We start from the raw sequence: 14,423 nt of genomic DNA, 5'->3' as shown, positions 1-14,423 counted from the left end.
GTAGCTGCAGAGTTTGGACTGTTGCTGTGCACCATTCTGCCTATATGCAGAATCTTAGAATCATAGAATGGCTTAGGTTGGAAGGAACCTTAAAGCCCACCCTGTTCCAACCCCCCCTCAGTGGGCAGGGCTGCCACTCACCTCATGAGGCTGCCAGGGCCCCATCTTACCTGGCCTTGAGCACCTCCAGGGATGGGGCATCCGCAGCTTCTTTGGGTAGCCTGTGCCAGTGCCTCACTGAGTAAAGAATTACCTCCAAGTATCTAAATCTCCCTTCTTTTAGTTTAGAACTGTTCTCCCTTTTCCTGTCACTATCAGATCATGTAAAAAGTTAGTCTCCATCCTGCTTGTAAGCTCCTGTCAAGTACTGGAAGGCCACAATGAGGTCTTCCTGGAGCCTTCTCTTCTCCAAGCTAAACAAGCCCAGCTCCCTCAGCCTTTCTCCATAGCCCCTTGATCATTTTCATGGCCTTCTTCTGGACCCACTCCAACAGCTCCCCATCCTTCCCTGTGCTGGAGGCCCCAGGCTTGGACTCAGTGCTCCAGATGAAGTCTCACAAGGGCAGAGTAGAGGGGGACAGTCATCTCCCACGCTCTGCTGGCCCCCCCTCTGTTGATGCAGCCAGGATAAAGTTGGCCTTCTGGTCTGCAAGCATGTACTGCTGGCTCATGTCCAGCTTTTTGTCCATCAGGACACCCAAGTCCTTCTCGGCAGGGCTGCTCTCAATGAACTCTTCTCCCAGCCTGTACACATATCAGGGATTGCCACGGCCCAAGTGCAACACCTTGCACTTGGCCATGTTAAACCTCATTAGGTTCTCACTGCCCACTTTATGATCCTCTCCAGATCTCTCTAAATGGCATCCCTTCCTTCTATTGTGTCAACAGCAGCACTCAGCTTGGTGTCACCAGCAAACTTGCCATTTCAAATAATGAACCTGTTTGGAGAGAAATGGGCCGCAAGCTGGAGCCCCACACAGCGGGGCATGGAGGCCAGGCTCCCTACCCCTTTCCTTACCAGCAAGAAGAGCTGCTCCCCACATCCTCAGCATACAGTATCTGCTGTCAGCCTGAGTGTGATTTAGTGCTCATGAAGAACTGGGAGACGTGATCTCGTTTCATTTAGAACCTGGAAATGGTCCCTGGGGGCCCACAGAGGAGCCTGGCTGCTCCTTGCCACATCTTCCCCACCCCACTGCTGTAATTCCCACTGCCAGATCCCCAAATCCAGTGCCAGCTCAGCTTTATGGAGCATTAAGTGACTGAATTAAATCCTCAGCATTCTCTCGGCATCAGCCAGGCTGAGCGAAGGATTTCACGGGCTGGGGTGCTCTGCGAGACCGTAATTTATAACATTATGCAAAAGCTGCTCCTCTGAGTTTTATTTTGGCATGCTGCAATTTCTTTTTATTAAGGCCCCAATAGTATTTGTTGTTTTTCTGTTTGCTTTGATGTGGGAGTTTTAGATTAAATCTAAATAAATAAATGAGGTTTAAAATTAAATTAGGTTTTATTTGCATGAGTTGGGGAGTGAAGTGCATCTTTCTTCCACCAAATAAAACCTAACAGACCCATTACCCATCCCAGAGCCCTCACTTGCTCCTGAGAAAAAAATGACATTTCCCTCAGCGTCGAAAATACTTAAAAGTCCCAAGAATAGATTTATAGGAATATTTTAACCTTTTCTTTGATCCTTGAAATGTCATTGTTCTGTAGGCTACATTGCAAAACGTGACCTTTTATAGGAACCGTGGGATGGATTTGATCTTTGGAAGACGTTTTAGAGATAATGCACTACAGGGTGCAAGGAGCGTCCGCTCCTGAAAAGGAGCTGAAAATGCTTTTGTCTGTGGATATTTGTGTTTGTGGTATATCGTAAGGACAAAAGATTGTCTATAGCGGGACTTGTGCTCTGGGGACAGCAGCACAGAAAATAATAAGAGAACATGGTATCTTCCCCGATTTTAATGCGCAACAGTTTTGGTTTTGTTACATTCATAAGAAAAATGTAAGCAGCAGAGATTTTTCACGTGGGAGCTGCTTGTACATGAATATTTGAAATGTAACGGGTTTGGTGGTTTTGGTGTTGTTGTAAGCACAAGGCTACACCTTGGCTGGGAAATCATAAAGCTGAGCAGTTCAGAAAGGAAAATGCTGACCCTCTGCTTCAGATTTGCGTTTGCTTCCTATGCAGCCTCGCTCCTGAGTTGTTTCACCAAACAGTCCCCATTCCACCACACATGGTTCCCAGAGGACATGTTGGTGTAGAATGCCTGACCCGCTGCGACTCTGACTGCAGAACACTGGGGAAACAAAGCAGCTACAGGTCTGCAGGTTCCTACCGCAAGCACTAGCTCAGTGCTGGCTGGTGGCTGCTCCAGGCCAAAGCTTTCTGAAAGATGTCACGGCTCTGCTCACCATAGTGATAAGGTGAGGACGGTGCTGGCCCAGAGCAGGTGAGGTTCCAGGTGGCAAGGACTCTGCTCTTCAGGGACTGGCAGCCATGGCATGGCATGCAGTTGGGAAGCCATGGAAGCCTGAACAGCTCACAGACGCTGGGCCTGAAAGGTTTGTATACATACCTAATGTGCTGGAAAAAAAATTAGTGTCTGGGATTCACTGGCCTTTTTCAGTGTGACATGACTATCGGGAAGTGATGGCTGGTGACATTTTGAATGTAGGAAGTGAGGTGAGCAAAATCAGGATATCTCCACAGCAAGTTGCAGCAGGAAATGCTGTACACATTGTACCTTAAGTAAAAATACAGCAGGTAAGATCGAATCACCTCACTGTGCTCAAATCAGTGAGCTGTTACTCTGATGCTCTGGCAGGCAGGGCTCAAACAGACTCTGCACGGGACACAGACTCGCTTCCTTAGATCATCTTTTGTCACATCGATGTATTGTGTTTGGTCTCTGCGTGCTGCCACTGACAAACTGGAAATCAGAAGCGTGGAAAGATGTTCTGTGAACTTTTCTCTGCATGGCTGATAATAACGATGAAATGCTTGAGTATGACTTAGCCCCAGAATGCTTTGAACAGCTGAGAAGAACTTCCAGGTGAGCATGGGATGTGTCACTTACGTTGCTGCAAAAAGACAACTGTGTAAACCCTGTGTAGTCAAGAGAGTTATCAGCAATGCTGATGTGATTTGGTTGCATCTTGCAACTTCTTAGAGGTCATAAGATTATTATAGGATGCGTATATTATATGCTGTGTGACTTGCACAATGCTGTAAGATCTAAAAGAGGATTTTGTTATCCTGGGAAGAAAAACTTAGTGATAATCCAAGTAAGTGTTAGATCATAAGAAATCACTGCATCTAAAAACTCTCTGACAGCCAAAGATGTAGTTGTCTCCAAATGCACTTAGGGTTTTTTCTGTTGCCTTCCTCCTTTATGTCACTAGACTCAGCCTGCGGAGTATTTACCTCTATTAAAGAGCGGCTAAAGAGTAGGTAAGGGAATATCAGATGCCTTTGACATCATCATCCATCCTTGCCCTGAGAGAAAATAAGTTCACTTCTGGGCATTTAGTGAGATGCTGCTTTTAAGTCTCCATTTTAATACATGGAACACTGTATTGCTTTGGGAATTCAGCCCCTCTGCCCCAAAGCCTAGGAAGCAGTTCTCCAAAATAGTACTCAGTGACGAAGTGTTACTGGACGCGTCCTCTGCACCTTAACATGAGAGGAAGCATTGGAAGGAATCCAGAGCAGAAATTCAGAATTAAGCTTCAAGTACATAGTCATGCACTTTGTTATTTTCCTCATTTCCCCAAGAGACTGAGAGCCATCCCACAACACTCCCATGATTAAGGGCAGGCAGAGGAAGTCTCCAGTAGAGTTCTTCTGGAAATACTGCACCTGGTTTTCTTCTCGGTTGTGTAATCCCAGTAATTGCCTTTGTTCTGTAAGACAGTAAAATTGATCTATCCTCTCTTTAAATCTCTTAGAGCCAGCGCTCTCAGGGCGATGGGAGAAGCTGGCCATGCCGGCCCACAGCCCACGTGAGGCACCCGCAGCGCTGACCAGACTCACTGTGGGAGCAAGGCCTTTCTGAGGCTTTGAAGTGTCGGTATCTGCTCCCCACTCCGCTGCTAGAGGAGCTTTGGAGTCATTTTTTTCCAGTCTATGTCTCTAGCTTCTAGCAATCTGCAGCTTAAACATTTCCCGAGCCAAAGACTCCATCTGAAGCATCATGTTTAATAGTCACTGATAGACCCGTTCTCCGTGAATTTATCTAATCACTTTTGGAGCCATTTATGCTTTTGACCTCCACAGAAATCCATGGCAGTTTAATTCCGCAATTCAAGTATGTGTTGTCTGAAAAATCGTTTCTCACATTTGTTTTAAACCTGCTGCTTGCTCATTTTACTGGCTGTCTCCTGGTTCCGGTATTATAAAAAATAATGATTAATCATTCCCTATTCAAATTCTGTATGCCATTCATGGCTTTATAGCTTTTCATCATGTTCATCCTCAGTCATATCTTTTCCAAGCTGGAGAGATCTAAACTATTTTTTTCTCATCTGGAATCTGCTTTATACCTCACAACCAACAGCTCTGCAACATTTCTCACCCTTTTCATTATTTTCACTGGTTCTATTACATCCTTTTCAAGGTGGGAAAAGCATAATTATGCATAGTATTTTAGATGTGCACTCTCTGTTGATTTATACAGTGGCGTATTTAGGACTTCTTAATTCCTTCTTCATAGCTACATCCCTGGTTTAATTCCACAGCAGAAGAATGCAGAGGGAAGTAATTGGAAAGCTGTGGTCTACCACAACCCAGTGGAGTCAGAAGAAGCAGTGTTCCCTAGAACTGCAGATCTGTAGCTCAGATCATGATTTATCATTTTCTTTGGTACGGTCTCCATCCATCGCCCTTCATTTCACATTCTAATGCTCTCATTTCTTCAGTGTCATGAATTGTTCATCTAGAAAACTTACTAATGGAAGGTGTCAGAAATGTAGGTTGATTTTGCTTTTCTGTTACTTAGAGAAATTAACTCATGGATGCCTTTCTAAGCTGTTTGTTTTCGCTTAGGATGTTGTGCTTTCAAAGAGTTATTGCTTAATAATACCAAGTTGCTCTAGGGTAGAAGGCCAAGTGCTACGATTTACTTTGTTGTGTGGATGTAGTGCAGCTCCCACCCCTCAGTAAAAACCACTTTCCTCCCTTTTTAAGAGGTACTGAGTAGGGCATGTAAGAAAAAAATAAATTCCGGAGTTATTTTGTGCCATGAGCCACATTGCACGAGCATGCATTCTAATTCAAGAGTGAATTTGTCATTCCCATTGGCATTTGGAGGACTTCAGAGTACTTGAGCTTTGCCAGCCCTCCTACTCACAAAAGGTAATATTTAAGTTGAAAGTTGAAGGAACATGAGTTTGGAATTTTCTATTGAATGACTAAGTTCAGAATGTGTTGTCTTCATATTGCCAATTGCACCCACATCTAAAACCTTTCCTTTCATCCTCCTCTTCCTCCCACACCCCAAACTCCATGTCCTACTCAACGATAATCAGCTGTACCACGTTTCTCTGCTTGAGAGAACATGACCTTGCAGAATGTCTTCTGAAGCAGATGTTCTTGGGAACCAGAAGCATGGCAGGAGAGATCTGAGGGGGAGAGGTGGCTGTGTCAGGAGCAGCTCAAGGGCTGCGCAGCTGCTGTTGTCTAAGAAAACAACAGCGAACAGAAGGATGAGCTGAGAAAAGAGAAAGCAAAGCTTCCCAGAAGAGTAAAGGCGCAATGCTGTGTTATTATGATCAAGTCCAATCCTGACCCATCTCCCCTTCTACTAGAAACCACAAGGTTGTTTTTCTCTTCTTCATGCTACCTGCCTTCCTCCCAGGAACAGATTGGAGCTCTGTTTCTCCATCCTTGTTCCCGAACCAGCCCTCTCTCTTCACTGCATCCTCTCCTTGCTACCAGATGCACAGTCACAAGACAAATGACCCAGTCCTCCGCAGGAACACAGTTTGAAACCCACCACACTGGCATGGTATTTACATGCAGAGGAGTTTGGACTAGAATCTGTAGAACATGAGCGGGCTGTGGAAAGTGTTCATAATTACTTCAAAGTAGATTGAGATTTTTGCAGCCAGCCTCTTGACAACTTGGAGGAAAAAAGAGGAAGAAGTAGATGAACTCACATCAAAGTGTGAGATGAAAGTTGTGTCAGCTAGTGCAAGGACAGGGTGCCTGTCATAGGATCACTCCAGCAGGCCTGCAGTATGCCTTTAGTCCCCAGTAGTGTAAGGTCACTTGCTGTGCTGAAAGGAAAGCTAGCTGACTGTGTAAGGAGGCACCTGAACATTTTGGCACTTCGATTACCTGCTTATCTGATCCCTTTTCTCTCTTTCTGTGCCCTCATTTGTGTTGGAGTTTTTTGAGCAGTACTTCTTCACAATATTTGAAAATGTTTCAACCCAAGGACTTGTACATGCTGTAGTATCGTATAATTGTGTGATGCATGCGTTGGAAGATCACCATCACCTTCAACTTGCAAAGCCCAGCTGCAGAACTCCACATTTATTTCCTTTCCTTTCCCTTCCCTCCCTCATGTTGACAGCAGTGTACAAGCGATGCATCCAACTCGTGGCTCTGAAATTTCAGCCCTTATGAAACACAACAGATCATGGCAGCCAAAGATTTTTATTGTGCCCTAAGGTTGTTGCAAGCTGATCATCAAAATAGCATGATTCAGTTGTAGCCATCATGTTGTTTTTTTCCCTGGTGTCACAAGGAATGGAAATGCAGGATTGATGTGTTCTGTGTTCTGATCGCAGGTGTTCTTATTTCTGGGGGATCTGGTCAGATGGTACTGTCAAGGCTTTGCTTGTCTGCCTGCATCTGGCTCTTAGTCAGATACTTCTCTCTACTGCGTCTTGTGCTGTTTCAGACCTTTCTAACCAGAACATGTATGGAACCTAATGCAGAAGTGCTGAGAAATCTGTAGTGACGTGTCGAATGAACACCTCCCACACATTTACCAGACAGCTGTGCTCAGGCACTCACGCCACAGGATTTGTCTTGTTTCAGAATGACCTGTGCTTTGCCAGCCCTGAGACCCTAAGTGCGTAAGGAACTGCGTCAGGAAGAAGAGGTGGCTGGGACGGCCATTGGTGAAGATTAAGTAGTTCTAAAGGCTTGACTTCTTAGTACAGCTTGGGTTAGGTTTGTCAGATTGTCAATCTGTAGCATGATTCACCAGTGAGATGATAACTCCGTGTCTGGCTCACAGACTAACAGTGTGCTTGCTTCTATCCTTACCACGGTGACAAACTATCTTCCTTTCCTGTCTCTACTTATAAAATGTGTCATACCTGTCAAACCATGGAATTAAACCCTCCATTTTGAACCAGACACCAGGAGCTGCAGAAATTCACAGTGACTCTTGAGGAAAAAAACTATGGGGACATTTTTCTTTCCCCTTATGGATTTCACTTGTCTTATTTCTGTTTCTTTCTTTCCTGCTCCCTTCATCTTTTTAACTTCTGAGGGCAAGGCAAGACCTCTCTGACATTTTGACCCAGTGAGCACATTTCCTCTTAGGCGCCTCCAATGGCCTCCACGCAGGTCTGCATTCTTGCCTTCAGACTTGCATTTATGCCATAATTGCATGAGCCTTCTGCTCGATTCCTGCCATGAATCAGCTTTAGTACTATTCATTATTTTTCTGTGTATGTCAGGAAACCACATGGAAGTCACCCCTTTAGATCTTTCCCAGTACTGGAGATGATGAACAAATGAAGATCTCCACTCCAGAAAGCTTGTAAAAGTCCAGGAAAAGGGAGCTGCTGTCCAAGGCGATGCTCTGTGTGGTGCACTGCCTGGAGGACTCCATTTACCTCACTCGTTCAGTGGAGATGTGCTGGGCAGGATTTGCTCATGGTACCCACAGAGGCATGTCTTCACACAGGGACTTCATTGAACAAGGGTAGTTATAGCAAAGGGAGAGGATGTCTGGAATAAACACTGGAAGAAGCTACAGGATTCTAATGGCACAGGCATCGTGTGCCACTTACATGTTTGCAGTGCATAGGCTTCTTGAGCTGGCTCCTGCTTACCAGGTCTTCTTTGTTTCTCAGAAGTCGTGTGGCAGGAGACCTTTGTAGACCTTGTGAGCCACGTAACCGATGAGAGAGGCAGAATTGTTTCCCTGCAATCCACTGATTTCCAAATGTCATTAGAAGGCTTTTTTCTCTCTTTTGCATTTTGTACTCCTTGCTTTTTTTGCTATTCCTTTATGAAGAAATAACCTGACAAAATTTCCATTTTTTATTCGTCTGTACAAAATCCTCTATGAGGTGCTTCATGTTGCAGTGTATTTCTCATGCTGCTCCCACTCCTTAAAAGCCCAATTTTTGTGTTTAGTCTTGCATCATTCCTTTCCAAAGACATCCTGAGGACAAAATCTAATGGCAGGATTCTTCTAAAAGGTTGCTGTGAGCTTGGCAGGATCTCAGCTCATGGAGTAGAACAGTACATCAGTGTAACACAATGTCTGAGCAGTTCTTACAGGGCAAGCAATTAAACTACGACAACAGTGACCTCTGAAATGCATTGTCTTGGCATACAGTAAATTTTTCCCTGCTAAAGGTTTATATTACTTCCTCAAGAACTGGTTTTGGAGGTTTTTCACACCACAGTCTGGATGTAATTGGAGCATGCTGCAGATTTATTCCTCCAAGAAGTCAAATAACCTGATATTTCATTACTAAGCTGAGTGGGGCTTTTATTTTCTCAACTTATCTTTTTATCAGATATTCATTTCTCTGTTTTATGGTCCACAGAGGATTTGGACCATTTGGTGCTTGCTTCAAGTGGAGGCAGTCCGTGGATTTGCTTCTCCTTCAGCAATAGTGCTGCCAATGGATTAGTGGATTGAGCGTGGATATCGATGTTTCGTTCATCCAGCCAGGGCTTTTTCCCCCCAGAATGAAAACGTATTATGAACCATCCCAGCAGATGGCTTAGAAGCTCTTAGTGTTGCTTAGTCTGGAGTCTTGCAGCAGTTCCTTTATATGCTGTCTTTTCAAGGATGTGAAAGAGTTGGAGTTTTCTGATGTGAGCAGTTGGTATTGAATCTTTTCCCAGTACATAAAGGGAGCTTATAAACAGGAGGGAGACTGACTGTTTACGAAGTCCAATAGCAATAGGACAAGGGAGAATACTTCTAAACTAAAAGAGGGGAGATTTAGATTAGATTTTTGGAGGAAGTTCTTTACTCAGAGAGTGGTGAGGAGCTGGCAGAGCTGCCCAGAGAGCTGTGGGTGCCCCATCCCTGGAGGTGTTCAAGTCCAGGTTGAATGGGGCCCTGGGAGCTGAGCTGGTGGGTGGCAATCCTGCCCATGGCAGGGGGTTGGGACAGGGAGTGCTTTAGTTCCTTTCCAACCCAAGCTAGTCTGTGATTGCATGAACTTTAACTTGATAGGCTGCCTCCTGCCATGTATCAATAGAGAGGGCAAGGCTCTGCGCAGGAGGAAAGTATCCACTAGGACAGCATTAAGGGGAAGTGCGGAAGGATAAGAAAATGCTTGCCATCAGTTTTTGCAGTGAAACCCTATCTCCTCTTTTTGGTGCATTTGCATTACAATATTTTATTTAATAATGCTGTGACTTAATAGTTCTCGAATAATACACTGTAATGGAATATGATAATTTGCATGCAAGTTTAGAAACATTCATAGCATTTTAATTTTCTTGCTCTAGGTTTCCCATTATTGCCTGTATGAATTAGACCTCTTACAGACGTTTTCAGTAAATCTTTTGCACTAATAATTTTGCAAGTAACCTTATTATATGTGTTCTTCCCTGGAGATGAGGCAGCTAATGATGAACCTGATTTGACCATTTGTACCTATGCCCGACGCTGAACTCCTTAGCTGTAATTTAGAGGATAAGGTAAATAAATAGGAAACTAAATTATCAGCTGTCTTGCATTAACCCTGTGTGCTGGCAAACTTCCTCTCTTTCCCCAGGGAAATAAAGCAGAACTGTGGCCTGTTAGGGTCGGTCCATTAAGACCAAAATTTAAAATGATGTTCCTCAATTGCCATTACTTCTCTACAAAGTAGAGCATGGCAACATTTTTTATAATGTGGGTATGTCTGGGGAGAAGGATGTGAAATAATTGCTTAGCCTTTTCGTAGAATCACAGAACCATTAAGGTTGGAAAAGGCCTCTGAGATCATCCGGTCACTGACCATGTCCCTCAGTGCTACTTCTCCACAGTTCTGGAACACCTCCATGGACACTGACTCCACCACCTTCCTGGGCAGCCAGTTCCAATGTCTCACCATTCTGTCAGAGAAAAAGGTTTTTCTAATATCCAACCTGAACCTGTCCTGATGCAACTTCAGGCCATTCTGTCTCATTTAAATTTTCTCATTTGAACTCAAATTTTCTAGTAAAGTCCACTGAGAAAGTAGGAGGGGGAGAAAATACCACAGGAAACAAGCTTCTTTATCCTACCTTTTATCTGAGATTCTAGCTCAGGCACTCATGGAGAAAATAAGAGAAACAGATGCAAGTCCCTTCTTCTGGATCAGAAGACTTTCCACCCCTTAGGAAAGCTCCTTTGCCAACAAGCTGGAGAATGTTTTGAGCCTGATGCTCTCAGTTGTGCTCCAGTAGCCTAGTGAAGGTGCTGGTGGAAACCTGGAGCCTGCTGGTGACAACACAGAGCAGGCAAGGTGCTTGCCGTAATTCCGTGGCTTGCTCGGCTGCATGGTTAACTATTTTTGCACAGACGAAAACAGTAAAACAAATCCACTCCAAAATACAAAATTGCCTAAGTATATAGTACTCTACAAGCAATTTGAAGATAAGAACTTGGATCTTTAGGGCCATTAAACCCAGTTTTCTTCTATCGTCAGTGAACGCTCTCGCCTCTGAGCTATTGCATAAAAAAGAAATGCACCACTGGTTTTGTGAATCCAACCATTCATTTTCAATATTTTTTTTTTCCGTCTAACCAGCACTATAAAGGGCATGTTTTATTCTGGATAAACTAGGATGTTTCCTGTGGAGCACAGCAATGGGTTCTGGTTTCCTCCTGTCTGTGCTAAAGAATTTTAAATTGAATTTGATTTGAAGGAAATCTTTATGTCATTTTTTTTTCTTTATTTTTTTTCTTTACAACAGCCATTTCAACGCAATGGGGGGCATCATTATTTCTAATGATAACAATTATTTTAAAGCATTTGATTGAATAGTTTGGGATCAGTTCTACTGCATGTCCTGGCCCAGTGTTTTAATCTCTGATGCCGTTACAGTTGGGAGGCTCTGGATTACTTTGAGTGGATCTGCAAAGTTAGTTAAAAAGAGCAAGCTCATTTATGCTACCCTAAATCTGCATCATTTCTGACGCACCAGGGTGTCGGTGTCTATTGTAAAACCATTTGGGGAGCACAGAGTGAATTCACTGACAGCAACAGCCCTTGTCTGATCCAGCAAAGCACATCGGCACCTGCTTAATTTTCGGGAATAGCCTGTGGACTTCTATGAAATTAGTCTCAGGGTTTTATGAAGCGTTTTTCAGGAGTGATGTAGAGCACACAGTACAGGACAAAATCCAGTCCCTAATGAGCTTACCAAAAAACCCCACCGGCATACTCAGCGTGTGCTTTTTAAACGTGTATAATTGGGTCAAATGAAAACTAATTCCCATTGGAGCCAGGCCATGCCCAAGGAACCCTTCCGGGATTATTCTTTGAAATCCTTCAGGCAGAAATGCTTCCGTGCCAATTTTGACTTCAAAACATTTTGACTGTGAAGCTTGTTCAAGAACAGACTAACAAGAATTCCTCTTCTATGAGAATTTTTCCTGTTCTCCATCCCCTCCCCTAACATAATCCTCCTTCTTGCTTTCCTCGTTGCCTCTCAGCATACTAGAAGTTGTCAGAAGCTATTTGATCAAAGTTTGCAAGGAATGAGTACCTTTGAGCAGAGTTCCTGGCTGCGGAATTTGAATTTAAGAGTTAATATTTTGAGGAATTGTTAGGTTGTGGAAATTGAGCTTCACAATGAAAAATCACCCTTGGACCTTACATCTTCCCCTGCCAGAAACCCTCCTGCGTGTGGAGGTGGGCTGTACTTCTAGCACTGCTGTGCTTCCTTCTGATCTCAGCCCTCTGATTTCCCCAAGTTGCACTGAGGTCTTCTCATTTCTCCTAAGCTGGCGCGGGCTGCGATGCTCCTCACAGGGGATGGGGGAGTGCTTGCTGCAGGACAATGTTAGCCCTTTATGGTACAAGTCCTTTAATGTGGAGCCTCTGCTGAGTGTATTCTCTGATCTCTTCTGGGATAGCTTTCATTCTTGACAGTGAAAACAGACTTAATCTGTCAGGAACAAAGAGGAGTGATTTGGAAAGGAGGTCTTCTTTTGCGTTAGGACCGCTGTGCAGAACAGGTGGATTCCATCTCCTGCTGAACTCTTCTTTGCACTCCTGTAGGGATGCCTGCAGGCAGGCCGAGCTGCCATGTGCTAGCAGAGGAGGCAGCCCACTAACAGCCCTTATCCCAGCTGCACCTCCTCGTGTGATAGAGAATCATTCCTTTCTGTCCTCCAGACTGACAACGTCCTGTGATGGGTACTAAAATGATGACGCTTTTTGAAATTTTAAATGGCGTACTGGAGGCTTCTACTTTGCCTCTGAGTCTTTTTTCCAATCAGGAGGATATCTTAGTGCTTTTGCAAGAACTCGATACGGCAGGCAATGGATGGATGGGTCAGCGTACTGAAGCACAGCCACCCCTCGGAGCTGGCTTTGCCGCAGGCTCTCAGCCCTGCAGTGCTGCGAGCTTGGAGAGGAGACTTTGCATGGCCAAGGGCAGTGCTGGCCTGCAACATACAAGCCTGCTGCTGGGGAGTGAAATCGATGGGATTTCCCATCAGGCAGCAGCCCTGATGGTTGGTAAATTTGTAGATGAGGCAAACTGCGGCTTAACCTAATGTGCGCTGCTGCTCTGGGAGCCCCAGAGCTTAATAGAGTTGCTGCATTTAAACAAATTAACATAGTTGTGATAGTGAACGACTTTGATTTTACCTAAAGATGAACAAACTGGGAGTCTAATGAAGAGCTGCTGTTTCTCAGAAATCTCACAGTGCTGCTTCCCTGAATGAGATTGGGGGGGTTGCTTTGTTCAAACCTGCTTCCATTTGGGCACAACTGAAAGGTCAACCCTTGCATCCTTTTTTATTTTTTAAACGTTTTTTTCTTGTCACAGTGAGTAAGTCTTATCCCAGACTATTAGTAACACCTAAGAATGATGTTTTTCCTGCTTGTTATCCAGCTCTGCTAAACCTGAAGTCAGCCCTGGGAGATCTGTATGTATCTGGTGCGGCGTTTGCGGAGTTCATCAGAACAAACCAGAATTGACGACATCTTTAGGGAGAAAAAAAAGAAAAAAGGAAATCAATTGGTCTTCGTGTCAGAGTTGATCAAATGTGTAAAGAAGGAAAGCATTGCCAGACAGTATCTGGAGCTGGCTGGCTTCTCATCAAAATACTGCTCGTGTCAAACTCTGGTAGTTTCTGTGGTAAGAAAATAATTTCCCACAGTTAAGAGAACATGGGGTATTGAGTACTAAGATTTTTATGTTGTCTTAGAAACCTCAGCCTTTTTGTCCTTATCAGTGCTGTTTGGGTTTGTTTTTTGTTTTTTTTTCCACTGGACAAACATTGATTTTTCTTGCTGCCAAACTCTGCATTTCTAATGGAGCTTGAAATTAACATGATTTTTTGTTGTTGTTCTTGTTTACCTCCTTGTTTGCACACCAAGAACCTAAATGATGTTGGCACAGCTTTGGGAACGAGATTTCCTGCAATCTTAGTTGAACACAGCAGAGAAGGCACGAAGCATCTGTTTCTGCAGGCATCACACAAGTAATGGCTCCAACATGGTATCAAGGGGCAGTTTTATGTGTCTGTGATACTGATGGAAAGGCTTGGAAAAGCTTGCATTTGTTCAAGATATTTGGGATCCAGAGGATATTCTTTATCCTTCTCTGCTGGGATGATCTTTGTAGCATGCTGCACATATAATCTTGAGGTAGCAGCCGCTGCAGTATCCTGTAATTCTGCAGTTGAGTTGTAGAACCTATTCCGTGTTTCGGAAAAAGCTTTTGTGAGGTCTGTAAATCACTCAGAAATATCTTGATTCAGAAAAAATGGCAATTAAGCTGACAGAACAGTGTTCCTAAAGCCTTCTTACAAGCCAGAATTTGCAGTCCCTCCTGACCTTATAAACTGTGATGCTGAATTGAGGTGTTCCCCTTGTACAAAGCCTCAGGTGCTGCAGTGATCCACTCCTGGCTGGAGTGCCTTGAAGCAGCTGGCTAGCTCTGAGCAGCTTCAGCTGGCTCTAAATGACAGTATGCACCTTGTAGAGTAATTAGGAAATCTAAA

The 14,423-nt window shown here is 44.1% G+C and overlaps 1 protein-coding gene across 2 annotated transcripts in view; it reads left to right on the top strand.

Moving 5' to 3' along the window:
* The window catches only part of LOC125694298 (transmembrane protein 263-like), a 198,777-nt gene that overhangs the window by 159,332 nt on the left and 25,022 nt on the right, over positions 1 to 14,423 (top strand). The window lies entirely within an intron of this gene.

Source organism: Lagopus muta, chromosome 6, assembly GCF_023343835.1.
Source record: "Lagopus muta isolate bLagMut1 chromosome 6, bLagMut1 primary, whole genome shotgun sequence".
Taxonomy (NCBI): Eukaryota; Metazoa; Chordata; class Aves; order Galliformes; family Phasianidae; genus Lagopus; species Lagopus muta.
The sequence above is the reverse complement of the archived record's forward strand: the minus strand, read 5'-3'. Positions and strand labels throughout refer to the sequence as shown.